Source organism: Chionomys nivalis, chromosome X, assembly GCF_950005125.1.
Source record: "Chionomys nivalis chromosome X, mChiNiv1.1, whole genome shotgun sequence".
NCBI lineage: Eukaryota > Metazoa > Chordata > Mammalia > Rodentia > Cricetidae > Chionomys > Chionomys nivalis.
The window spans coordinates 131,096,560-131,123,993 of record NC_080112.1 but is presented as its reverse complement, the minus strand read 5'-3'; the positions used below and the strand labels follow the sequence as shown (position 1 = coordinate 131,123,993).

At 41.8% G+C, this 27,434-nt stretch overlaps 1 pseudogene; it reads right to left on the bottom strand.

The window, feature by feature from the left end:
• Nucleotides 1-5,525: 5,525 nt before the first annotated feature.
• On the bottom strand, nucleotides 5,526-7,181 carry LOC130868646 (ribosomal biogenesis factor-like; annotated as a pseudogene).
• Nucleotides 7,182-27,434: the final 20,253 nt, after the last annotated feature.

Below are 27,434 nucleotides of genomic sequence, written 5' to 3'. Positions count from 1 at the left end.
TCCAATTAAAGTTAACAAAATGAAACAAAAATGTAGAAAGGGAAACTATCTGTGAAGGGGGAGGGAACAGACAAGAGTTGGAGGGGACAAGACAGAACAATGGGAGGTAAATATGAACAAAATGCATTATGTACATGGATGAAATTATGAAAATTAATAAGGATTGCTATATCCTCTCTCCCTGCCCCAATTCTTCTGCGAACAAACTCCTGACTTTTCAGCATCCTAGGGACTTGAGCACATGGAACCAAATAAAAAGTCTTAGTTTATTTGGCAAATAGTAGAGGCTGAAATGGAAAAGGAGATTTAAGTTGGGGTGGTCATGGCCAAGCTCTCTCTATGATCAGGAAATACACAAAGAAACCGTCTAGATCCCTTCAGGGGAGGTAATGGCTCCTATTGGAAATCTAACAATCCCTCACCTCTTGACCTCCAGATGTAATGGAGGTAATAGCTCTACTGGCCTATTCTTGGGTACTACAGTCTCTTGTTCAGTTTCCTATAATTGCCCCCCTCTGCAAACACTTATTGTTTAAAAAAAAACATTCTCATGAAATTACCGAATTTCAGCATGCCATCCACTTCCTCCCAGAACTCTAGCCACATCTGATTCTCCACTGGCTAGAAAGTAGATTATAGTGTTCAGTCACTTTTGCTTGCTGTGACAAGATATATGAGAAGACCCCTTGATGAGGGAGGAAAGGATTTGTTTTGGCTCCCGGTTTCAGAGGGTTCAGGGCTTGGGGTGAGACAGAAAGGCCTGACAGAGATGATGGAGTAGAAACCGAAGTGGAGCAGAGGTGCTTCAAGGTGGCCAGTAAGTAGAGAACACAGCGGGGGCTCAAGGGTAAGACACACCGTTGAGAGCAGGGGCTCTCCCTAACTATCTGACTGGCTTCTGGGAACCTATTCCTCATACTGGATTGCCTTGCCCAGTCTTAATGCAAGGGGCAGCGCTTAGTCCTACTGCAACATGATATGCCCTGCTTTGTTGATACCCGTGGATGGCCTGCCCCTTTCTGAACAGAAACAGAGGAGGATTGAATTGGTGGTTGAAAGGGAGGTGGGGAGAGAGAATGGGAGAAGAGGGAGGGAAAACGGCAGTAGGATTGTAAAATAAGTGAATAAATTTAATTAATTAAAAAAGATATATCCTTCGAAATCATATGCTGGTTCGCCCAAACCATAACCCACGTTCTCCAAAACCATAACCCAAGTTCTCCAAAACCCCCACCCCAACAGTACATCCATCTATTAAATCATCAAGGGATTAATCCCCCAGTGACCTACTTCTTTCAACTTGGCTCCACCCCTCAATAGTCTGTTCCTCTTTGCTGGCAAACTTACAGTCCTCATGATCTAATCACCTCCAACAACACCCCTAGCTGACCACTAAGTCTTTATGAGAAACACCGCATACAAACCATAACAAGCATCTTCTTCACTAATAACACATACACTCATCTCTGTTCACTACAAACCTCTAGAATCGTGTTGTTTTGAGATGCCCCTCAGGTTAAGATAATTATATAAAAATTGAGGGAAAAAAAGAAAGAAATGAATCACTGGGTGATTTCACAAGCCTGAGTCAACTGGTAATGATATTTTGGTTTGAAAACCTACAACTGAGTAAGAATTTGCCACTTCCATAAACAGACATCCTTTAGGAAATGTTTAGTATGTGTAGATAGCAGAGGCAGTGTAGGAGAAGTGTGGGGCATAAGGATGCTTGGCGCTTCTAGCATCCTCCCACGTTCTCAGGAACGCAGCTCCCCAAAGTCCTGCCCTTCACTCGGCTGTGAAGTCTACCATCTCCACCTTCAAGCAACCATTCTGAGTATTCCTTTCCACCACACACGCTGCTATGTGGGAAAGAAAATCTGCAAACACAGTTTTCTTCACCATGGCAATGCTTTTAAGGATGTTCCGGTGCTCTATTGCTCTTTCACCAATGTATTTCTCAGCCACTGATACACTGGGCAAATGCCTGCCCCTCCTTTCACTCTGGTACCAAAGCAAGCATGGTAACAGGAGATCACTTCAATGTAGCGGTGGTGAAAGCCAAACAGAAAGTGGAATGCTCACTCTTCCAGTCCTCCTATAGAAGTGTCAGTTGGTCTTGTTTCACAGTCACCTCCACAGAAGGTTCTCTGTGAAATGTTCAAAAAAAGCATTCGTTTTTATCCATCGCTGGTATGAGGGGAGACTTCTTAAAAAGTGTTTACAATGAGTACGCCCACTTGAATGAGTGGAATGGTCAGTAGCTTAATGAACCTAGTGGCTAGACTGCACCTACTCCCTGGGGGTGGGGCAGGGGAAGGGAACTTGTTCAGTCTAGGGCTCTCCCACTGGTTAACAGTACAGGTTGTTGCTAAAAGCACAGGAGCAATGGTGACATCTTGTGTCGGGTTAAAAAGTGACAGGATCTTGATTCCTCATGGGTCTCCTGGGAGCACCTCGGGTGAGCTTGGGCTACAACCCATCTGTCTCTTATCTGCTCCTTTTAGCTGTTGATCAAATAAAGAAAACAAAGCTTTTTTTCAGATGCAGAGAAGAAGACCTGCAGGAATGATGGGGGACTCCATGTGGCATCTGACTGGTCTCAGTGCCACCTCAATGACGTAGGAGTCCCATTCTAAGTCAAAACTCAGCCGTTGCATCATGCTGAAATACCATTAGCTCTGGACCCAACTACAGTCAAGCCATCACAACCAGAGGTAGCTGCAGAGCCATGAAAAAGGATGCTTCTGTTCTACTGCATTGGCAACTTTCCCCATCTCATTTCTTTGCCAGTCTTTTAGACATTGCATGCATGACATGGCTGGACCCTCGGGAAGCCAGCAAGTGATGAATAATGGGGTGATGGGAGTCAACTGCAAAGCCAAATCTCTTGTTTCTTGTGCTCTACATCAAAGTGCTACTTCTTAGCACTGGTCACACAGAATCATCTGAGAATCTTACAAAGGCATCAATACTATACCTGGACCAAATGCAAACCAGTGAAATTGCAATTTACAGGGGCTGAGCCAGACAGCCTTTTGAAATCCCTGTCTAACTGCCTCCTTCCTTCCTTCCTTCCTTCCTTCCTTCCTTCCTTCCTTCCTTCCTTTTTTCCTTCCTTCCTTCTTTCCTTCCTTTTTTCCTTCCTTCCACCCTCCCTCCTTTCCTGCCTCCCTCTCTTTCTCTCTGTTTTTTGAGACACAGTCTTACTTTGTAGTTCTGTTGGAATCCAGTATGTAGTCCAGGTTGGCATCTAAACCATGGTGATCCTCTTTGTCTCAACCCCCCAAGTGTTGAGATGGAAGTCCAAAGCCACCACATCTAGCTGATCCTGGGTTTTGCTTTCTCGCCCTGGGAACACAGCCACTGTGCTGTGATGAAGCACTTGGCACATGAAGTGACCATGACTCTACCCTATCTGATGTCCCAGTTAACAGTCAGTATCAAACACCAAAGTAATGAATGAGTGAGCCTTTGATAACTCAGATCTACAATCATCGAGTCACCCCAGCTAATGCCACAGTAGATCAAAGGCAATGCATCTCCATTATTTTCCCTGTGTTAAGGTACTGAAGGGGGCCTTCACAGCACTGGATAGTTGGAACAATTTCATCCCTGGTTTTCGATGAGGAAATGGAGACAGCGAGAGTAGAAGTTAAGCCACCTAAGGTAGGCAGACATTAAGAGGCAGAAAGCAGACGAGCCTAGGCTGCATCCCTAGAATGCAGCTCCTGCTCAGCCAGCAACTGGAAGCAATGGTCTATAAAACAAAAACGCTGTGGAACTCTGAAAATGACATGATTCCTGTGCCTTCAAACCCAGAACAACACAAGAGCAAGAAGGGAAGAAGGGTCTGCTCTTTCCACCACTCTGGGTTTGTTTGTTTGTTTGTCTGTTTGTTTGTTTCTTCATTTGTTTGTTTGCTTTTGTATTTTGAAAAAGGGTATTACTGTGTATTCCTGGCTATCCTAGAACTTAGTGTGTACAGGAGGCTGGCCTTGAACTCGCAGAGATTTGCCTGCCTCTGCCTCTGAATGCTGCAATTAAAGTCGCGTGCCACCATTCTACATAAACTGAGGAAAAGCCTGGAGAAATATCTGCACTTATTTTAGTGTCCATATAATTAAGGTAATACTGTGCTAGAGTCTGTTTTATTTTGTACTTAATTCCTCTGGCAACGATTGTCTATTTTACCAGTAGTCTTTGAAAGAATTGATTTGAAAGACTCATTTATAAGTGAAAATACTGCATTGGGGCCAGTGAGATTGCTCAATCAGTACAAGTCAGGAGAGAACCAATTCCTGAAAGTTGTCCTCTGACCTCCACGTACACATTGTAGCATGTACACACACACACACACACACACACTGAACATAATTTTAAAGATCAAGAAGTACTGCATTCTACATTGCTTTTAAATTATCTCTGAGGTTATGTTGTGTTGTGTACCTTTGTGTTTAAATATTATATACCTTTAGAATTATTAAAGCATAGTTACTGAAACAGAAGAATCTTTTTAAGGTATTGATTCAAATACTTATTTTAAGAGTGAATAATTCAAATAACTGCATTGTTTTCTTTTAATTATCTACTTCTCAAGGGGGAAGGGAGAACAGGCATACCACATCTAGACACATGGCAGTCAGAGGGCAATGTTGTGGAGTCAATTCTCTCCTTCAATCACAGGATCAGAGATGGAAATCAGGTGACCAGGGCTGCACAGCAAGTGCCTTCCCCTTGTAAACCATTTCATGGATTTATTTGTTTATTTTAAATATACTTGTTGCTAACTTGGTATCCAAAACCTTATTCTGGTCTCAGCTTTCCCATCTCCTCTGGTTTCTCTTCTCAGTCTTTGCTCAATTCTTCTCTTTTTTTGGAGTGTTTCCAAGCTCAGTCCTAGCTCGTTTCTTCTCTGTCTCTCCCTCCATGACCTCACTCTAATTCAAGACTTCAGATTCCACACGCTAACTTTACCCCCAGCTATCTCTCCACACACATTTCTCCCCAACATCTAGCTTCTTCAGTCCAGTCACATACTTAACGTTTGTGTGTGACAGACATCTCAGCATCTTAAACCCTCTTCCCTAAAACATTTCCTCTACCAACAGCTTTTCCCTTTCAGGGAATAGCAATAATTGCCTTCCAGTTACTGAGGCAAAGCAACTCGAGACTTTCTCAAGTTCACCCTACTCATGAAGAGACTTTGAGAACTTAATGTTGAAAATTTCCACTTTTACTTAGCACTTTGCCGGTATTGCCATGATCCAAGCACCTAGGCCCTTGTTTGGAAAACTGTAATAGCGCCTCTCTCCAGGATGTCTCCTTGCCTGAAGTTATCCCTGCACCATACTGTCTAGTAGTCAGGATGGAGCTTTCTGTAGCCAGGATCTTGTGATGTTCTCAGCTCAAAATTCTCCAATAAATCTCCTTTTTCTTCACATACTCAGTGTCCTTTATCCCATCCCACACTGTCATGTTTCCATGGCCAGTGACACTTTTTTAAAAAGGAAGTTTTTAAACATTTAATTTATTGATCTTTTGAGGAAATTTGACACACCATCACTGTATGCCAATGGAGCCATTAATCTTGTAGCTTAGGTGACATTAGCTGCTTCGTTTTTATGGTGCTGCTAAGGGATCGGCTTTCTGCAGAGGCCCAAGAAGATGGCCTTTGGAGACATGGGCAAGTTCCTTCAAGATATTTTCAAACGTCTGTTCACTCTGCTCTCTTTTTCATCATTTACAAAGTTTATCTTCCTAAGATTAGTGCTAACAGGTTTGTTTGGATTTTTTTTTTTTTTTTTGCTGGCTATATGAAATACATTCCTGGACTTGTGCCTTCTTAATTTATTCTAAATCACTGTCTTTGGTACCCTATGTGACTATTCAAGCTCTAGGTGGGGCAATCTGAGGGTATAGGCAGTGTTACTTTTTAACATGTCACATGGTTTATATTTTATATCTGTACATCTTTAGTTTGTTATATTCTTGACTAGAAGCTTCCCTCGTGTACCTCAAGACCCTGTGTTATTTGTTTCATAACCAGCAAACAAATAAAAGAAAGGAAAAGTACTCTGTATCTTAAAAGCTCTGTAACCTATATGTAAGCTAGAATGGTTGGTGCTCACTGTCAACCTCACAGAATCTACCTGGAAGAAGGCCCTCTAGGCATATCTGTGGGTGATTATCTTTATTATGTTAATTGAGGCGGCAATACACACCGACTGTAGGTGGCACTGTTCCCTAGGCAGGGGATCCCGAACTGCACAGGAGTAGAGAAAGGGGCTTGAAACCCAGCAAGTGTAAGTGCCTTCATTTGCTCTCCTGAATGCGGATGTAATAGGGTCAGCTTCTTTAACGTCCTACTGCCTTGACTTCCCCACCATGGTTCCTTGAACTACAAACTACAAATAAACCCTTCCTCCCTTAAATTTTCAGGGGATAATTCTATTAGAGCAACAGCAAAGAAATAAGACGATAACACAACCCTATTCACCCCCGACCCCACCCTCAGGAATAGGGTATTGTCTACTTTGTCCCTTACCTCTCCATATAAGCATAGCTTCTCTCCAGATGTTGTCAGTCTCCTTACTTCTAATGTGGATTCCTGCAAGTTGTCAACAGCAAAGTCTCAAATTCAAATAATTCTCATTGAAAATGTTTGTGCTGTCTGATTCTCTTTCTCATGTCCTTCCTTTGAGCCTCCAGACCAGTGATTCTCAACCTTCCTAACGCTGTGACCCTTTAATACAGTTCCTCATGTTATGATGACCCCCAACCATAAATTATTTCATTGTTACTTCATAACCGTAATTTTGCTACTGTTATGGATCGTAATGTAAATATCTGATGTACAAGATATCTGATATGTAACCCCACAAAGGGATGTGACCTGCAGATTGAAAACCACTGCTCTAGACTGAGAGGCAAGCCATAGGAGTGGCTAGATGCACATAATTTATGAGCTCATTAAGTATTACAACATCACTGCCAGAAAGTGTCCAATACCTCACTTTTCACACTGGAGAGATCATATAGACTGAATATCCATTAAACTGAAGCAGACATGAATGACACTGTAGACCAATTGGACCCAACAGACTTGCACAGAAATTAACAAGTGTAGAACAGAAATTCTCCTCAACTTACATTGGGGGGTTACATCCTGATGTCCTCATCATAACGTACAAATGTCACACAAGTAAACAATGCACTCAACACACCTAGCTTACCAAATATCTACTTTAGCCTAGCTTGCCTTAAGTGTAATCAGACCACATTAGTCTACGATTGAGCAAATTCATCTAACTTCAAACCTGTTTTATAATAAAAGATTGACCATTTCTTGTAACTTGCTGAATATTATACCAAGTAAAAAATAATAATTGTAGCCAGGCGGTGGTGGTGCATGCCTTTAATCCCAGCACTCGGGAGGCAGAGGCAGGAGGATCTCTGTGAGTTTGAGGCCAGTCTGGTCTACAAGAGCTAGTTCCAGGACAAACTCCAAAAAATCTACAGAGAGACCCTGTCTCAAAAAAACCCAAACTAATAATAATAATAATAATAGAATGCTTTATCTAACTTTATGCATAAGTATATGTGTGTGGTATACATGCATGTTTGGGAACACACATGGAGGGTACATGTGCACAGTTATGCACATGCATATGGAATCCCAAGGCTGATATCAGGTGTCTTCCTCAATCAGTATCTACCTTATATATTGAGGGTTTTATATAGTGAGGGTCTCCCACTGAACCTCAGACTTGCCATTTAGGCTAGTCTGGCTAGCCAGCTTGATTTCCTAGCTTTACTTCCCACAGGATGGGATTACAGGAGGACAATGCTCTCATGGCTTTAACGTGAGTTCTAGGGATCTGAACTCCAGACCTCACATCTGCAAAGTGTGGTAGTTTAAATAGGTATGGCCCCACAGACTCGTGTGTTTGAATGTTTGGCCCATAAGGAGTGGCAACATTAGGAAGTGTGGCCTTGTTGGAATAGGTGTGTCACTATGGAGGCAGGCTTTGAGGTCTCATATGCTCAAGCTAGGCCTCATGTCCTAGTCTCCTTCTGCTGCCTGCACATCAAGATGTAGACCTCTCAGCTCCTTCTCCAGCATGTCTGCCTGCATAACAACCATGTTTCCTACCATGACAATAAGAGACTAAACCTCTGAAACTGTAAGCCAGCCCCACTTAAATCAGTTAAATGTTTTTCCTTTATAAGAGTTGTGCTCATGGTGTCTCTTCACAGCAATAGAAACCCTAACTAAAACACATGGTGTGATGGTTTGTATGAAAATGGCCCCCATAGGCTCATATGTTTGATACTTTATTCCCAGTTGGTATAACTGTTTGCTAAGGATTATGAGAGGAGGCTTTGGAAGAGATATGTCACTGGGGCCAGGCTTTGAGGTTTCAAATGACTCATGTCATTCCCAGTGTTCTTCCTCCCTGTCTTAGGGTTGTGGATCAACATGTGAGCTTTTAGCTGTTCCTTTATCTGTCATCATGAACTCTAATTCTCTAAAACCATAAACCAAATTAAATGCTCTCTTTTATAAGTTTCCTTGGCCATGGTGTTTTATCTCAGCAGTAAAAAACTACCAAAGATACATGGCAAGTGTTTGATCAGCTGATCCATTCTACCCAGCCTACTTTATTAAAATTTTAAAGTTAAAAAGTCCAAAACAGAACCATCACAAGTCAGGGACATCTGCAGACATTTTTCTTAAGTGCACATGGAAAATTCACTGCAGTAGATGATAGAATAGGCCTTGTGGTGGTTTGGATGAGAATGACCCTCACAGACTCAGATGTTTGAATATTTAGTACTCAGCTGGTGTCACTGTTTGGGTAGGTTTAGGATTTGTGACCTAGCTGGAAGAAATATATCACTAGTGGTGGTGGGCTTTTAGGTTTACAAAATCCTCATGATTTTCCCAACTCTCTCTCTCTCTCTCTCTCTCTCTCTATATATATATATATATATATATATATATATATATTTTTTTTGAATCATAATATATATATTATGATTCAAAATATGAGCCCTGCTATCTGCCAACATGCCTTTACTTCTCCATCTATCTTTAACTCTCTGACACTATCAATCCAAAAAACCCTCTCTCCTATAAATTGCCTTATTCATGATATTTTGATATTTTATTCCAGTAATAGGAAAGTAATTAATACAGGTCCCACAAAACAAGTTTCAACAGATCTAAGAAGGCAGAACTCACATGGCATTTTCAGCTACAATGCCATAAAACCAGAAATCAATAACTAGAGGAGATTCTAACAAAAAAGTGGAAATGAAACAATGTATTCCTGAACAACCAACTCATCAAAGAAGAAACCAAAAGGGAAATCAAGAGATATCTTGACATAAGCAAAAATGCAAACACACCAAATCCTGTGGGATGCAGAAAAAGCAGTTATAAGTTTATAACAATAAAAAAAGAAAGGTCTCCCATAACCTAGCTGTGCACCCAAAAGAACCTGGGGGAAAAAAACTAAGAGCAAATTAAAGAGAAGGAAGAAAATAAGATCTACCATGGCAGGAAAAAATGGAGCAGAGACCACCCCCCAAAAATAGAAAAGATTAATAAAATGAAGAGGGCGTTGAGAAGATAATATTGAATTGACAAACCTGCAAATGGAAAAAAAAAAAGAAAAGTCTTGGGAAATAAAATTACAAATAAAAGAGAAGACAGAACACCTGACCACAGAAATATCAAGGCTTATGAGACTACTATGAACAATCGTAAACTAACCAACTCACTAAGTTAGAAGAAACAGATAAATTCCTAGAGGTGTATAATCTACCAAAGCTGAACCAGAAAAACAAAAAGAATCTTAATGAATAAAATATAAGTAAGGAATTTGAATTAGTGAACATAAGCTTACCCCCAAAAAGGAAGGCTCATGTCAGGCATGGTGAGGCATGCCTATGACCTCAGCACTTAAAAGGTAGAAGTAGGAAGTTCAAGAGTTCAGGGTCCTCCCTTGGCTACATAGAGTTTAAGAACATCCTGAGATACATGAGATCCTGCCCCCACTAAAAAAAAAAAAACAAAAAACAAAAACAAAAGGGCAAACAAAAAAGACGACGGAAGAGAGGACAGAAAGAATGTAAGAGCCAGGGGAAGGAGATGGAGCGATGTGGAACACTTTTCCTGATGTGATTCGTCCATTGCACTCCTGAACTCTCAGCCACTGGTAATGGGGGCTGACTGAGAAGCCAATGATAATGGCACGGGGATTTGTCTTTACTGCACGTACTGGCTTTTTGGAATCCTAGTCTGTTTGGATGCACACCTTCATGGGCCTGGATGGAGGGGGAAGGGCCTTGGACTTCCCACAGGGCAGGGCACCCTGCCCTCTCTTAGGACTGGAGGGGGAGGGGAAGAGGGGGAGGGAGAGGAATGGGAGGAGGGGAAGAGGTGGAAATTTTGAATGGTATTATTTATAAAGCAAAAAAATAAAAAAATAAAAAAGAACCTTCTCAAAACCGGCGTGAGATCCTTTCACAGAGCAGGAAAGAGCTCATGAGGCCCTGTCCCTCCCTAAGAACTTATAGGTAGTTAACAGTTACAAGAAGGGGAGGCACCTGAGACCAACCCTTCTCTGAGCATCTATAAGCAGTTAATGGTGGCTATGGAAGGGAGGGATGTTTTCTTGGGTGATATAGCCATTAGTAAGGTGCTCATGCTCTTGTAAACAATTTCTCACCTATACTCATGCAAGCAACCCTAATTCAACTCATTAGATCACACACACACACACACACACACAAACAGGAAAGTAGAGGTGACTGATTAGGAAGAGGAGGCGAATCAGTGGGAGGGAGAAGGGAAAACAGTGTAGTGAAAATATATGTATGTAAATGTCATAATGAAACTCATCATATATAATTAATACATATATTAATAAAATTGTCTTTAAATGGAAAATGAAAATATAACTATCATATGACTCAGCAATCCTACTTCTGTGTGTTTTCCCAAAGGAATGGTGAACAAGACCTTGGGATAAATGCACATAATGAGTTCCTTGCTACATTATTCTTGCTAAACGAAACACGGAGTCGCCTAAGTGTCTATCCATAGTTAAATAAAGAAAATGAGGTGTATGAGAGCTGTAAAAGATGGCTTAGTGGTTAAGAGCTCCTACTGCTCTTCCAGAGGATCTATGTTTGGTTCTCAGTACCCCTGACAGGTGTCTCACAACCACCTATAACTCAAGCTTCAAGGGATCTGATGCCCTCTTCTGGACTTCACAGACACTTGCACTCATGTGAATATGCCCACATATAGACACACACAAACACACATAGCTTTAAAATAATAAAAGTAGGGATTCAAAAGAGAACATGGAAGTATATACATATGATAGAATTATCACAGCCTTTATATAAAAAGGGAAGCCCTGCCATTTTCAGCAATATAGATAAACATGACTATCGCACTTATATACAGAATCTAAAAATGCACAAACTCACAGAAGCAGAGAGTACAAGTGTGGTTACCAGAATATGGGAAGACGTTAGTCAAAAGGTGCAAAAATCCCAGGAATGTCAGAAGCCTCAATTTTAGAAGTCTAATGTACAGTATGGTAAGAAGAGGTGACAGTCCTATACTGCATCCTTGGCATTTGCTAAATATGCAGATCTCAGTGCTCTCATTACAAAAATAAAGAACTATGTGAGGAGTTAGATATGTTAATGACCTTGATCATGGTGATTATTTAAGTTATGCACATAACAAGATATCAAGTTGTAAATCTTATACATGTGCAATTAAAAATCAAGCCAGGAATGGTGACACACACCTGTAATCTCAGTACTCAGGGAACTGAAGCAGTAATGTGGTAAATTAAAGTCCAACCTGGGTTACACAGTAAGTTCTAGGCCAGCCCGGACTATTAGAGTGAGACACTGTCTCAAAATAATACTATTAATATTAATGTGATAATAATTTTTCAAAATAATGTGGGATTGTGCATGTAACTCAATGGTATATGCTTAGCATGCATGAGGCCCTGGGTTCAAGTCTTAGCATTAGCACCACCATAATAATAATAATTACAATAATAATAAACATAAACAGTGACATAGCCAGTGACTTATGCCTGTAATCCCAGTATTTAGGAGGCGACTGTAGGAGGTGTATCATGAGTTCAAAGTCAAGACTACATAGTGAGTTATACATTTATGACAAGTATGAGCTCCAGGAGCGCACACCATGTGTCAAAATAATAATAACAGACAGATACATTTCAAAAATAAATGCTATGCAGGGGCAAATATAAACACCCAAGAAATGTCAAGTCTCTGTCACTCAAGATTTGGAAAACAAAATCACAACTGAGGAGATGGCATTTGCTGTGCAAGCCTGAGAACCAAAATTAGAATCCCTAGAACGCATACAAGGCCAGGTACAGCAGCACACATCTGTAATCTCAGGACTCACACAAAGAGATGGTCAGTAGAGACAGGATAATCTCTGGAAGCCTGCAGACCAGCTAACCCAGCAGAAGCCTAGTAGGAAGAAAAAAAAAACAAGAAGGAAGGCAAGGACCAACATCCAAGGCTGCACAAATTTGCACAAACGTACACATGCGTGGACCCACACATGGGCACATAAGAGAATAAAAGCAATTTAATATTAACAATCAGAAAAGGTGAAAAGGCTGGATCTAACTTATCCATTCACTCACCAATTACTTCTTGAGTAGCTAGGGGCAGACACTGTGCTAGGGCTGAAGATGTAACAGTGGCTAGAGCTTTAGCACATGCAAGACCCTGGGTTTCATCCCCAAGTAACCAAAACGAACAAAAATAAAGCTTTCTGTAAGAGTCCTAGCATGAATTTACATCGATTAACTTATGCTTGTCTACAGCAGAATCCAGCATGCTGGCCTTGATTATTAGACACTATGAGTAGGTCTGTCTCTTTGCCAGGCAAATAGAAAGCACAAAAAATATTTTTTTTTAGGATCCCAGCATGAAAAGGCTGTTAATGCAAAAGATAGTTTTGGGGAAAAAATCTGACCTCCTAAGAAAAGTCAATACATTTCAACACTGTTAAGTCAATGGAAGAGTTTGGTATTCCCTGTTTGGGCAGAAGCACACACAAAAATGTCAGAAATCACACACACACACACACACACACACACACACATCAAATTGGCCTGTGTCTGCTCCATCTGAACTGATCTTATGATGGGATCATGAATTAGGAGAATCAAGCTGGGAGCTCTCTCTGTTTATTATTTTATAAGGTTACAACTGAGCCTTTCCCATATCTCCCCTGCTGTAGTACACCACGTTGTGAGGAAGACTCTGCTCTGTCCATTTTGCAGATAAAGAAACAGAGATCAGGGGAGTCAAGTGAATTTCACATGCCTACCTCTACTACAAGTGCTGGTATTAGCATTTAAAACCCTGAACCACCTGCTTCAGAGTGAGAGAGTTGCTGTTTCTTGGTTAGCAAGGATTTACTATATATTTCTGGCAGAGAAGTTTTAGCTATTTCCTCCCACTGATAGGCTATTGTGTTCAAAGCCTGTGACTTGGGCTTCAAATGGCCTGTACAGTTCCCATCAATAAGGTACTGAATCCCAGAAGTAAAAAGTACCTATTCATAAAATATTGGATCTTTCTGAAAGATAAAAGTGAAAAAAAAAAAAAACCCAAAGCCAAGTTCCCTGGATGTATGTTATTATCACTATAACTCACTGTCTCCTGGATCCAAAGCATTGTAAGAAGCTGGAGAGATGGCTCAGCAGTTATGAGAACTTGTTTCTCCAGAAGACCTGGGTTTGATTCCCAGCATCCACATGGTAGCTCCCAACAGTCCTAACTCCAGTTCTGACAGATCTGATGCCCTCTTCTGACCTTCATGGGAACCAGGTACTCATGTGGTACAAAGTCATATACATGCAGGCAAAACACACCAAATACAAAAAATAGAATAATAATTGTGAAAGTTCCAACAAAGTTTTGTAAGATCAAAATCTACATTCGGAGAGGGGCACATGCCTTTAATCCCAGCACTTGGGAGGCAGAGGCAGGCGGATCTCTATGAGTTCGAGACCAGCCTGGTCTACAAGAGCTAGTTCCAGGACAGGCTCCAAAGCCACAGAGAAACCCTGTCTCCAAAAACCAAAAAAAAAAAAAAAAAAAAAAAAAACCCAAAATCTACATTCGGAGAGGTGGGGTAGTTGGTAGAGTACTTACCTAGAATGCAAGAAGCCCTGAGTTTGATCCCTAACTAACGTGTGCATTTAATTCTAGCACTCCAGAGGGGGGGGGGGGATCAAGAGGATCAAAAGTTTGAGGTCATCTTTGGCTACATGGCAAGATTCAGATAAGTCTCGTGCCATGGGATAATGCTTTTGTACACTATAAAGATTTGTCACTCATGTTGGTTTAATGAAACACTAATTAATCAGTAAAAAGTATAGGCAGAGCAACCAGACTAAGAGAATTCTGGGAAGAGAAAAAGCAAGACTGAGTCACCAGCCAGACACAAAGGAAGCAAGATGAAAATGCCTCACTGATAAAAAGTACCAAGCCACATGGCTAAACATAGACAAGAATTATGGGTTAATTTACATTGTTAGAGCTAGATAATGATAAGCCTGAGCTAATAGGTGAAACAATTTATAATTAATATAAGCCTCTGTGTGCTTCTTTGGGACTGAACAACTGCGGGACCAGGAGGGACAGAAGCTTTGGGCTACAGCCTTGGACATAAGACAATATGTCACAAAATAAAATAAATAAATAAACATCTTTCTAAGTCTAATATCGTAGTGGAAGCTGTTCTTTGTTCAGAAAAGGAGAATCAAGAGGGGGTTTTGAAAATTTTACTGGTGTGTGGAGGATTTCGAGTGTGTGTGTGTGTGTGTGTGTGCGCGCGTGCGTGCACACATGCACATGCACTTAGAATTAAACTTAGGGCCCTACACATGCTAGTTCTATATCTGAGCTACATGGTACATTCCCAGCCCTGGAATTATTGACGAGAATAGAAATAGCATCAGTGACAGTGGAATCGAGTATGAGCAAATCACATTTTTTATTGCATTCAAGTTTCTTGAGGTGATAAATGGGAAATGAGGAAACAGATAAAGCTCAAAGGAGCGCTAGACAAATTAATCTAGTGTTTATGACAATTTGACAGAGGAATACTAAAAATGCTCATAGTTTTCATCTATGTTAATAAGACTATGGTACAAACACCCAGGAACAATAAATACTCAAAATATTCATAGACAGAACTATGGACAAAAGAATTGTGTATCTTCTCCAGATGCAATACATTAATCAAAGGGGATGGACTTCAGCTACCACTATAGTTTGCATCTTCAAGTCCTCCAAAGACCCCGTGACAATGAAGCCTTTGGGAAGTATGAGCAAGTGAGATGCTTTTAGTTCATTGGAGATGTGACCTTGTAGAAAACAGTAGGAACCAAGCCCTTTCCTCATTTTTTTGCTTGCTTCCAGTCAATAAAAGTGAGCAGTTTCGCTTGGCTCCCCACTCCCACCAGGTTATGTTCTCACAAGGCCAACTGATTATGAACCAAGTGCCCTAAAACTGTGACCCAAAGTAAACTGTTTTTCTTAATGAGTTGATTCTCTTGGGGTTTTGTTATAGTAACAGAAAGTTGACTAACCCAACTGCTACCAATATAGATAACGAGTTCCAACTAGAATTACATATGGAGACCACATCTAAAAAAGCAACATGAATGATTCAATAAATGTTAGAAGCTTGAATGAAAAGATATTACATATTATGCCATGTTTTATAAAGTTCAAAACAAAACTAAAATTGTTTAGGAATCTATGTGCTAAAGGTATTTTGTTTTAAAGAAGGGTAATGTAAAATTGAAAATACTCAATATTTTGGTGAGAAAGGAAGAAATTATGAAGGAGAGCCAGACTTCATATGTTTATGTTTTAGTATTCTTCACAGCCTACATATTGATTATATGTTGTATTTATTACTTTATATATAAAATATCAACTGGTAAAACTTTCAGAGAAAAATATATTTTCTTCCATCCTATTGTAGGGCAAATTCTCAAAAGATCCTAAGAATGTGTAGGGGTTGTGGCTCAATAATCAAGCACTTGCTCAACATGCATAAGGTCCTAGAGTCAATCTATAGCCATTGAAAGAAAATTCTTAGAAATGATATGGATTTTTTCACAATAAATTAAATATTTATAAGAAGCCATATATCTCAGTGGTTGAGAATTGTTACTGCTCTAACAGAAAACCTGAGTTAGGTTTCTAGCATCCATATGGTGGCTCACAAAAACCTATAACTACATCAGGGGATCTGACTCCTACTGACCTCTGAGGGCTTTGGCATGCAAGCTACACATACATACACTCAGGCACAAACATACACACGTAAAATTAAAGAAATATTTAGAGGAAAATATTTGAGATGCTCTGAACATAGTGATGCATGTTTGTTAATTCAGCATTTGGAAGAGGAAGATAGGAGGATCAGGAGTTCAAAGCCAGCCTTGGCTACAGCAGGAGTTTGAGAAAAGACTGAGCTACAAGAAACCATTTCAAACACACGCACACACACACACACACAGAGAGAGAGAGAGAGAGAGAGAGAGAGAGAGAGAGAGAGAGAGAGAGAGAGAGGAGAGAGAGGAATTGAGAAGCCAGACATGTAGGTAAAGTCTAAATTTGGTGCATTGAACCAATAAGGCATTTCTGCAGCTAACCTTTAAAGCAGCCCTCTGCGCTGACACAGCAGCTTCTGGCAGTCCCAAATCACCCTCCCAGTTCTAATCTGGGCATGTTAGCTAGCCGGCTCCCTTCCACCAGATAAGACCATTTGACAGTTCGAGTGATCATTTCGAGAATTTATCTTTTGATTCGCCAGAACAAATCTTCAATCTGGAACATGGGCCAGGTATTTTTCAAAGGCTGGGAAAATAACAGCATCATCCACAGCGGGCACCGTTCTTGGTGTCCTTGATGTTCCAAGGTAAGAGTTCATAAAATAATGGGGAAGTATTAGCAAAGCCTTGGGGGAATATGAATTTATGATGGAGAGTTTTCCTGAGAGCAATTCCCCACATGGCTATGATCCATTTTCCAGGAGCATTGGAACCATCTGATGTTGTTTGACTTGCTTTTCCATCCTTCTTGTTAGTCTCAGGGTCAGTGAAAGTGAAAGGAGAAGGAGACCAAGGAGGAGAAAGAAATGAAGACAGGGTTGGGGTGTGGAAAGAGGGAGGTGACAAGAAGAAGGGGGAGGGCAATATGGAGAGGGAAGGGGAAGGCTAGTGGAGACAAGGCGTGGGAATGGGAAGGTGGAACCATAAATCACATAGACTGATCACATTTCTGTAGCTTATCTCACTACAGTTCCATTCTTATTAGGAAGGTCAAGAAGTTTGGACCAACCAAAGAGAAAAGTTCTAGAGGACTAGGGACCTGTGGCACAGAGATGAGAAGGGATCCCAAGAACTTGAACCGCCAAAATGTTCATCTTGGAAGAACGACCATTTCAACTAGTTTTGCTTACAATTCTACCGAGTAGGAAGCGGCCAAAAGCAATGAGACAGGTGGTTCTGAGCTGCTGAGGACAGTCAGCTAAACAGAATCGGGAGGAACTTTTGAAGAAAGGGACTGGCTGCCCTGAAAACCTGAGAGGAAAGGAAGGTAAAAAACTGGCTTCAAAATAAGAAAACAGTTTGGGCACTGGAGAGATGGCTCAACACTTAAGAACACTGGATGCTCTTTCAAAGGACTCCAGTTTGATTTCTAGCATCTCCATGGAAGCTCTCTACTATCTGTAGCTCCAGTTTCAGGGGATCTGATGCCCGCTTCTGGCCTCCACAGACACCAGACATTCAGACAAAACATCTGTACACATAAAAATAACTAGACAACAAAGAGGACCCTAAGAGAGACATACATGAATCTACATGGGAAGGAGAAATAGACATGATCTCCTAAGTAAATTGGGAGTGTGTGGGTCATGAGAGAGGGTAGATGGGGAGAGGGGAGAAGGTAGGGAAGCAGAGAAAAATGTATAGTGCAGTAAAAACAATAAAAGAAATTTAAAATTAAAAAAATTAATTTCAAAAGAAGAAAGCACAGTTCTACTGATTCTGCAGAGCTGTACAGTAACAGAAAAGCTGGGATCAGCAGACTCTAATATAGGGCTCTAAAAACACACTCCTAAATATCTAATGAGAATATTACAAGGTCCTTTTAAAACTGCAAGATTGAATCTCACACTATGGCTCAGGCTGGCCTCAGACTCAGGGCAATCTTCCTGTGTCTGTTTCCTGAGTGCTGGAATTAGAGGCATCAGCTGTCATGCCTAATGCCTAATGCAGTTTGAAACTAAAGTAGAAGAGAGTGCATGAGCACATGCCTGTGGTCTCAGCACTGGGGAGGCGTTAGTTCAAGGCCAGCCTGAGCTACATAGTGGGTACTAGGCCTGCCAATACTACATAATAACATCTGGTCAAAGAAAAAAAATAGAGGCAAAATTCAAGATTTATTTTCTGCGAGCTAGTATTGAAAGATTAAAAAATGAGTACAGGTATAGAGAAAAAAAACACACCTACCTTTGAGTATGTCTTATTGTTTCCCTAGCATCTCTTTCTAATAACTTCTGTGGTTACGATCTATGCTTGAAATGTTGTGTGTGTGTCTGTGTGTGTCTGTTTGTGTGTGTGTGGTTTTACGAGGCAGGGTTTCTCTGTAGTTTTGGAGTCTGTCCTGGAACTAGCTCTATAGACCAGGCTGGGCTTGAATTCACAGAGATCCGCCTACCTCTGCCTTCTGCGTGCTGGGATTAAAGCTGTGTGCCACCCCTGCCCAGCTTAAAATGTCTTTTAATAAATCTCCAAATCCCACCCTAAAAATGAATGAAAAGATAAGAAAGGGCCAGGTGACCTGCCCCTGACTCCTTGTGACTCCATAGAGGGTGTCACTTAAAAACAAAGTAAGGGCAGCCCATCCATGGAGTAAAGGGTATGGAAGAGCACAAACCCTCTCTCATCTCTTCCTTCCTCTGCTCTGATCAGAATGTCCCCTTAAGGCCCTGTCTGAAGCTGCTCCTCAGTGGTCACTGGTGTCTAGGCCTTGAGGTGAAGGAGAAATGGGAGCTTTCTTGGCCTTTCAATACCCATCCCAGGTTCTCACTGCGGGTGAGCAGTCCCAGGGAGGCAGAAGAGGAAAGGCCTGGCAGCATGATTCATCACCTGGAGTCCTGCCAGGAAACATATGGAACACTCCCAGAGGTGAATGAGAAAGCTTCAGAAAGAACTTTCTGTAAGGCCAAGGGAAGCTAACAAGATATTGTACAGTATCATGCGGTTAGCAACTCCTGGGGAGGGAGCTGTGGGAGAGGGTACCCAGAGGTACCACGGGTTCCTGTGTGCCATGGTACCACGCCATTAATTTAGAAATATAAGTGATAACTATGCGGATTAATCTTTTCCTTTCTTCCTTTCTTTATTTCTTCCTTCCTTTCTTTCTTTCTTTCTTTCTTTCTTTCTTCCTTTCTTTCTTTCTTCTTTCTTTCTTTTTTGAGACAGGGTCTCACTATGGAGACCAGGCTGACCTCAAGCTCACAGAGATCTGCCTCCCTCTCTACCTCCCGAATTCTGGGATGTAAAGGCATTGGTTACACTTCCATGCCAGGTTGTGATGCTTAATCTTGATTGTCAATTGGGCAGGATCTAGAGTCACGGAGGGGCTTCCCCTCTGCAGTGTCCGTGAAGGAGTTCCTACATGGGGTTAGCAGAGCTGAGAAAACCTTCTCTAAATGTGAGTGCCAACGCTCTGTGGGCTACAGTCCCAAACTGAACAAAGAAAAAGAAAGGGGAGCTAAGTAGCAGAATTCATCCCCCTTAGTGACTGGTTGGATGCAATGTGACCAGCTGTCTCATGCTCCTGCTGTGACATCTCCCCCGCCATGATGGACTATACCCTCTAACTTCCTTAAGTCTCATTTGCAGGAGTTCTGTCACAGCAACCAGGAAAGCTATACAACAGCCCCACAAGGAGGCAAGGCAGGAAGCATAATCTATTATCTGCCATCCTCTACTGGGCCTTCGCAGTGTCCTGTGGGAGCTGTCCATTGCCAGAGAGCAAATAAGCCCAAAGATACGGTTCGTGAAGCAAGGCAGATAGGAGTGGAAACTGGTGGACACAGGGCATGAGGGGTGGGAGGGCAGACAGAGAGCAGTCAGCATAATCATTGGGAAATTATGTGTAAGTAAGAGCCTAGCATGAGGATATTTATCACAGCATTGTTTGTAAAGGCAAATACATGGAAATTACCTAAATGTTAGATGGGGGAAAAATCTGTGATCCTCACAGGAGGTCAGAAGCTGCCTTGCCTGTTTTTACATATAAACTCCAGCAATTGGAACAATGCCTTCCACAGACGATACTCATCAAACATTAAAAATGCAGGTGGGGGATGTTTCCTGACACAGAAAAATACTCATGATTCGGTTCCCAAAATAGAAAGAAAAGGTCACAAAATTATGTGATAATGATCCCACTTTCCTTCTGAGCGTGCTCCATGCACAAATACCGGATAATGATTTAGGAAAGCGTACATGGAGACACAATGACGGCTAATGTTCTGCGGGAACGAGGAAGGCTATTTTGTTTTGCTTGGGGTTGGCGTTTGCATTTGCTTTGTTTTGGGGTTTGTATGTGCATGTGCGTATGTACGATTTGGTTTCTGACTCTTTTGTGCTATACAGGGATTGTTTTTGTATTAAAAATGCATCTTTTTTTCCTCTTTTATTCATAAAATGGTGTTTGTTTTCCTTTCCATTTCCTGTGTCACCTCTGACTCCATAACCTTGAGAGTGGCAGCAGATGGTGTGGCAGGCATGTAGATGGAGGGAGGGGAGGGAATCCCACCATATGGAAATCATGTCTCACGGCTTTCACATCTTGCTGAGTGCCCAGGACTGAAATACCAAAGAATGGCGGGGGCCTAGGAAAACCTGCTGTTCCCAAGGCTGCAATCCTAGGAAGCTTCAAATGAGATTACACACTGTAAAATGATGTTAAGTGAGTTTTTATTTATTCTTTAATGTTTTGACAATTCTATATAAGTCTATAATGAATTTGGGTCATTGTCTATCGCTCCCTTATTCCCCTGACTCCGACTGAACTTCTTATTTTTCCTAACAAATCCTTCTCCTCCTATCTTGCTTGTTTTGGTTTGGTTTGGTTTTGTGACCCACTGAGTTTAATTAGGGTTGCTTTCATGGGCATGGATGGGGGGTTATTTACTGGAGCATGGCAAGTTACCAGTGGCTACACTACTGGAGAAGATGATTCCCCTCCCTCAATGACCATTAACTGTCAATAGCTCCTCAGGGACACTTGAAAATATGTTTAGGCTGTGTAGTAAGCAAGATAAATAAGCAGGGAAGAACATCGCTGCTGGGGAAGATGTCTCATTACCAAGTAGCGAAAAGGAAAGCCCTTCAGTTCCTGTGTTACTTTCATCTCCATCATCATTAAAATAATACTTTTCGCTGGGTGGTGGTGGCGCACGTCTTTAATCCCAGCACTCAGGAGGCAGAGGCAGGCGGATTTCTGTGATTTCAAGGCCAACCTGATCTAGTTCCAGGACAGACTCCAAAGCTACAGCCAAACCATGTCTCAAAAAAAAAAAAAAACCAAAATAAATAAATAATACTTTATATTTTTCCTTCTCGATCACCACCACCATAATCCTCATCCCCGTCATCATCAGCAACATGAGCAGTACCATTACCAGTGTAACATCTTCCAAAAAGTACCACCATTATCCCTAGGCTCTGTTCCCAGCAGTAATGTTCCTAAGAACAATAAATATGCCACCTGGGTGTATATGCTGGAACACCATGCACATGGCCCTTTGTAGCTCAGTAAATTCGAACTGAGCTAAGCAAGAGGAAGGCATTCTTATCAAATGAGGGGATGGTGTGATGCTTTAAGGCTAACTTACTAGATGAAAAGTTTATGGAACGTCTTTAAAGAAAAGGCAGGCACTTCTGAATAATGCACCACCCGATATGCTTATACATATTTATTTTTGAATTTTACACATTCTATTATTATAGCACAAGGGTATATGCGTGCTAATGTACACAAAAGTTAAAAAGGTTTCTCTGTATATTCTGCATGGGAAAGTAAGCACTGTCCTGAATGAAAGTATCCGAATCAGTAGTCTTAGAAACAGATGTAGAAAAGGAGCTAGAAGCAACTATAGAAGACGAACTATAGGTGAAGGTCAAGCCTTGGGTTTAGCTTCCTAACTGAGCACAGGTCAAGGAATTTAAGAGGCAGGTCCACTATTGTCATGCCAGCATACCACCACCAGGTGACCTCAAGCTCTAGTCATTTAACATGAATGGACAGAGCAATACACAGCATTTAAATAAAAGCTAACCTTGACAATTACTCAAATGCACCAGATGGTGCCCTGTTCTCGCTACTACTGCTGTTTAGCATTGCTGTATTAAATTACTGTATTTTCTTTCTAGGGAATTCTTGGAACAAAATAAGGTTTCAGAGGGCAGAAGCAGTATGTGCCTGTTCCCATCACATTTGGAAATTGCCTTAGTACCAAGGCTGGCAGAAATTCTCTCAATTACCCTGGAGAGTCTGCTTCTCATCCCTTTGGAGACCTGTAGCTTACTCTGGGCTGCTGGTTATTAATCACAAAAGGGGCGGGAGGGGGAGGAGGCATCCTGTTGACTCCCAGTCTAATTTCCTTTCACAACTCATTTACATGGATGTCATCATTTTCAATCAAATTACAAGTTTTAGATAGAAATTGTTATCACCAACCAATGTTACCGCCCCATACCACGCCTCCCAGTGGATATAACCAGGACAATCAGAGTGTATTTGAAGAGTTGTGACAGCTTTCTGGAAAGTGGTCTGATGATGTTGGAACTCCTAAAACAATACCCAGAGGGTGGCACTTTAGTACGATGATGGTACTTCACATTGAAAGAGCTTGAGAGGGCATAGACATAGGGGTAGGCTTTCTCATTAGTTCCCCTAATTGCCTAATGGCCAGAGCCAGATGATATTTAATGATTTAGAATCCATTCTCCTAATACTTGATCAACAAGAAGAAAATGATGAATGTGGCAGAAAGGAAGAGTAGAGTTGACACCAGACCCATAGCCCAGCTAGATTTTTGTCCCCGATCACTGTCCCTTCCTGGGGGCCCCTTATCACACTCAAAAGTCATTTATTTAATCCAGGGTAATTGAGAGAATTTCTGCCAGCCTTGGTATTAAGGCAATTTCCAAATGTGATGGGAACAGGCACATACCGCTTCTGCCCTCTGAAACTTTATTTTGTTCCAAGAATTCCCTAGAAAGAAAATACAGTAATTTAATACTGCAATGCCAAAGAGAAATTGCATAGACTCCTTACCACTTTTTCTCACCTAAGAAGTGACTGTAAGCAGGTTATAGCTACTTTACTGAAGTGTTCCCATGTGCATAACCAATTTGTATGGCCTTTCCCCTGTTAAACAATTGTCTTTTCATTTCCATAGACTTAATCTTCTTAATCTGAAGATTAATTTTAATCTTCTGAAGAAGATGGAAAGTTTCCCTCAATCCCTACAACAAAGACACAGAATGAAAACTTTGGAGTCATACAATTTTAGGATGGCCTCTTCCATCTGGCGTTGAGCAACCCACGCAAAGTCTCCATTATGAAAAGCAGTTAGTGGAATGTCATAGTAGCAGCTTCTTAAATTGCAAGCCTGCACCAGAGCTGGAGTTGTGTAACAGAATGGAAGGGCATCAATTTTTGAGAATAAAAGATTTCTGAATTCACAGAGACTGACGGAAAACTTATTTCAAATCAGACACATCGTGAATCCAGTGTGGTTCTGGCAGCACTCACCCATGCTGCCTTGCACAGCTTCACTGCAGGCTTGGTTCTGAACAGACACAGAAACATATGAACATGTCGTACTGCGCATACTGTCACACCGTGAGACACCAAAGATGCTTCCTGAAACATTGTGACTCAGATTCGAGGCTCGGTATGTCATGAATTTCAGAGTTTTTAGTCCACACACAGCATTTTCTGCCCTCATGGAAACATAATGGTTTAATTATAGAAAACAAAGACTGAACATTTCCCTACTATCATTCCTTAGCTTGTAAGTATCCAATTAGCATAACTATAGGATTGTGTTAGCATGATTTTAAAAATTGCTGTTTGAGATGCTGACTTGAGTTTCATTAAAAAAATAATCTTAAGAATTTTGTCTTGGGATTAGGACAAAATTTCCAACAATTCTGAAATGGCCCTAAGTAGACCTCAGTCACATATAACTTGATGTTTATGTTATAACATAACATGAACTATATATTTATGTAAGGCAGCACTATCAGCAGTGATTATTATGAAAGAAAAATATCTCTGGTCTAGAGTCCCAGCCTATAAGCAGGAAGCAAGGATACTTAGAAGGAATGGATGGGATCGGTGGTGTGAATCTGGAGTCCCTACCAGAAGATGGAGGGGGTTGGAGGAAGAGCAGAAAGATGGGTATGTGCCATGCAGTCCTCGGGCAGGCCACAGAGATGAGTGGCGTGCCCTCTGTGTGTGTGTAGGTGTCCTACCTGGAGAGCTGGTACTCGGGTTCCATATATGCCCGGGAAGAGTTGACTTGGCAGTGAATTCTGTCCAGCATCACATCCTTGTAGAGGCTCCTCTGAGCATTATCAGGGAACTGCTTCTCCTCCTAGGTGAAGTTCGCAGACAAATCCCCAGACTCCACAAATGTGCTCTTTGAGCTCTGTAGAGGACTGAATAATTACAGCATGGCACTCAGTGGTCACCTTCCTGTGGGCTCCAAACTATGATCCTACTAAATACACATAGTATTGAACCAACTCCTAATGACTGATACTCATGGATTAACACATCTCTCAATTGTCATCAGAGAAGTTTCTTTTGCGACAGATCGTGGTTAACACAGGGACCCACAACTGGCTAAGTTGCAGAGAATATGAGACTGTGGAGCACTGAGCCCTAAGTGGAAATTCTCTATCACACCCTCTTTTCCCAAGGCTCAGCAATCATGTCTAAAGAGAGGGTAGAAAATTGTAAGAGCCAGAGGCAGTGAATGACTACAGAGACACAGTGTCTTCCGGACATAGCAGGGCATGTGTGAGCTCACAGCAGTTGTGACAGCATGCACAAGACTTGTGGAAGCTAAAGCCAGATAATGTCCCAGCATAGGGAAGGGAGGTGGGCACGAAGTCTCCCACCTCTAGCTGAGTATCTGTTGGTAATGACAGCTACTGGAAGAGGGAGTCAACTTCCCTACCAGGATGTGGGTACTGGTAGGGGAGAAAGAAAGCCCACACATCCAAAAATAATATGGACAGCACAAATTGGACTTGACATGTGTTTTTAAATTATTATTTCATTTTATTAATTAAAGTTTTCATTTATTTTACATTCTGACCACAGACCCCCCTCCCCCATGCTCCCAGCCCCTCCCCCACCATACCTCTGCCCATCTCCAGTTCTCCTCCATTTCTGTTCAGAAAGGAAAAGGCCTCCCATGGGTATCAACAAAACATGGCATATCAAGTTGAGGTAGGATTAAGCTCCTCCCCTTGTATTAAGACTAGGCAAGGCAACCCAGCATTAGGAAGAGGTTCTCAAAAGCCAGCCAAAGCATTAGGGACAGGCCCCACTCCCACTACCAGGAGTCCCACAAGTAGACCAAGCTACACAACCACACAACCATCACACATATGTGAAGGGCCTAGGCCAGGTCCATGCAGGCTTCCTAGCTATCAGTCGATAGTCTATGAACTCCCATGAGCAGGCCAGTTGCTTCTGTGGGTTCCCTTGTGATGACCCTGATCCTTCTGGCTCCTACAAACCTTCCTTCCTCTCAACAGGATTCCCTGGGCTCTGCCCAGTGTTTGCCTGTGGATCTCTGCATCTGTTTCCATCAGTTACTGAATAAAGGCTCTCTGATAGCAATTGGGGTAGTTACCAATCTGATTATAGGAATGGCCATTTCAGGCTATGGTTAGAGAGTGGGAGTGGATCTGGGAGGAGCTAAGAAGGAGGTGTGACTATAATCAAAACATACGTACCAAATTCTCAAAGAATTAATAAAAAATTTAAAATGTATCCATCAACTCTGAAAAACATTGAAATTGCTCTGTCATGCAGTATCAAACATTTGCAGTAATAAGCAAACAAGCCACTCTCATTAGTATGTAAATTTGCTTTAATCTTTGATAAATGATAATATGATTATATATATATATATATTCCAAAGAACTGTTTTGATTTTGTCAACCTTTCCTCGCGAATGGTTGTGAGATACATTTCTTTATGATTTGTTGGCAGTAAATGTTTGATTTTTTTTTGCATTTTTTAATTCTTTTTTAATTAAAATTTCCACCTGCTCCCCGTTTCCCATTTCCCTCCCCCTCCTCCCACATATTGCCCCCTCCCCCCACTTCCCTCCCCCTATCCCCACTCCTCTTCTCCTCCCCCCACTCCATTCCCACTCCCTCTCGATACTGAAGAGTAGTCCAAATTCCCTGCCCTGCGGGAAGACCAAGGTCCTCCCACTTCTATCTAGGTCCAGGAAGGTGGGCATCCAAACAGGCTAAGCTCCCACAAAGCCAGTTCATGTATTAGGATCGAAACCTAGTGCCATTGTCCTTGGCTTCTCATCAGCCTTCATTGTCCGCCATGTTCACAGAGTCCAGTTTCAAATCATGCTTATTCAGTCCCAGTCCAGTTGGCCTTGGTGGGCTCCCAATAGATCAGTTCCACTGTCACAGTGGGTGGGTGCACCCCTCGTGGTACATATTAGAGTACTACTCAGTGGTAAAAAACAATGACTTCTCGAATTTTGCATGCAAATGGATGGAAATAGAAAACACTATCCTGAGTGAGGTATCCCAGACCCAAAAAGAGGAACATGGGATGTACTCACTCATAATTGGTTTCTAGCCATAAATAAAGGACAATGAGCATATAATTTGTGATCCTATAGAAGCTAAATAAGAAAATGAACCCAAAGAAAAATGTATAGGCATCCGCCTGGATAGGGGAAGTAGACAAGATTGCCGGGCAAAAACTGGGAACTTGCGGGTGAGGTGGCATGGGGCTAAGCGGAAATGGGGTGAGAAACGTGAGAAGGGGAGGATGGGAGGAGCTTGAGGGATTGGGATGGTTGGGATATAGGAAGGGTGGATTCGGGAGCAGCGAAGTATATATTCTAACTAAGGGAGCCATCTTAGGGTTGGCAAGAGACTTGACTCTAGAGGGGCTCGCAGGTGTCCAGGGAGATGTCCCCAGCTGGTACCTTGGGCAACTGAGGAGAGGGAACCTGA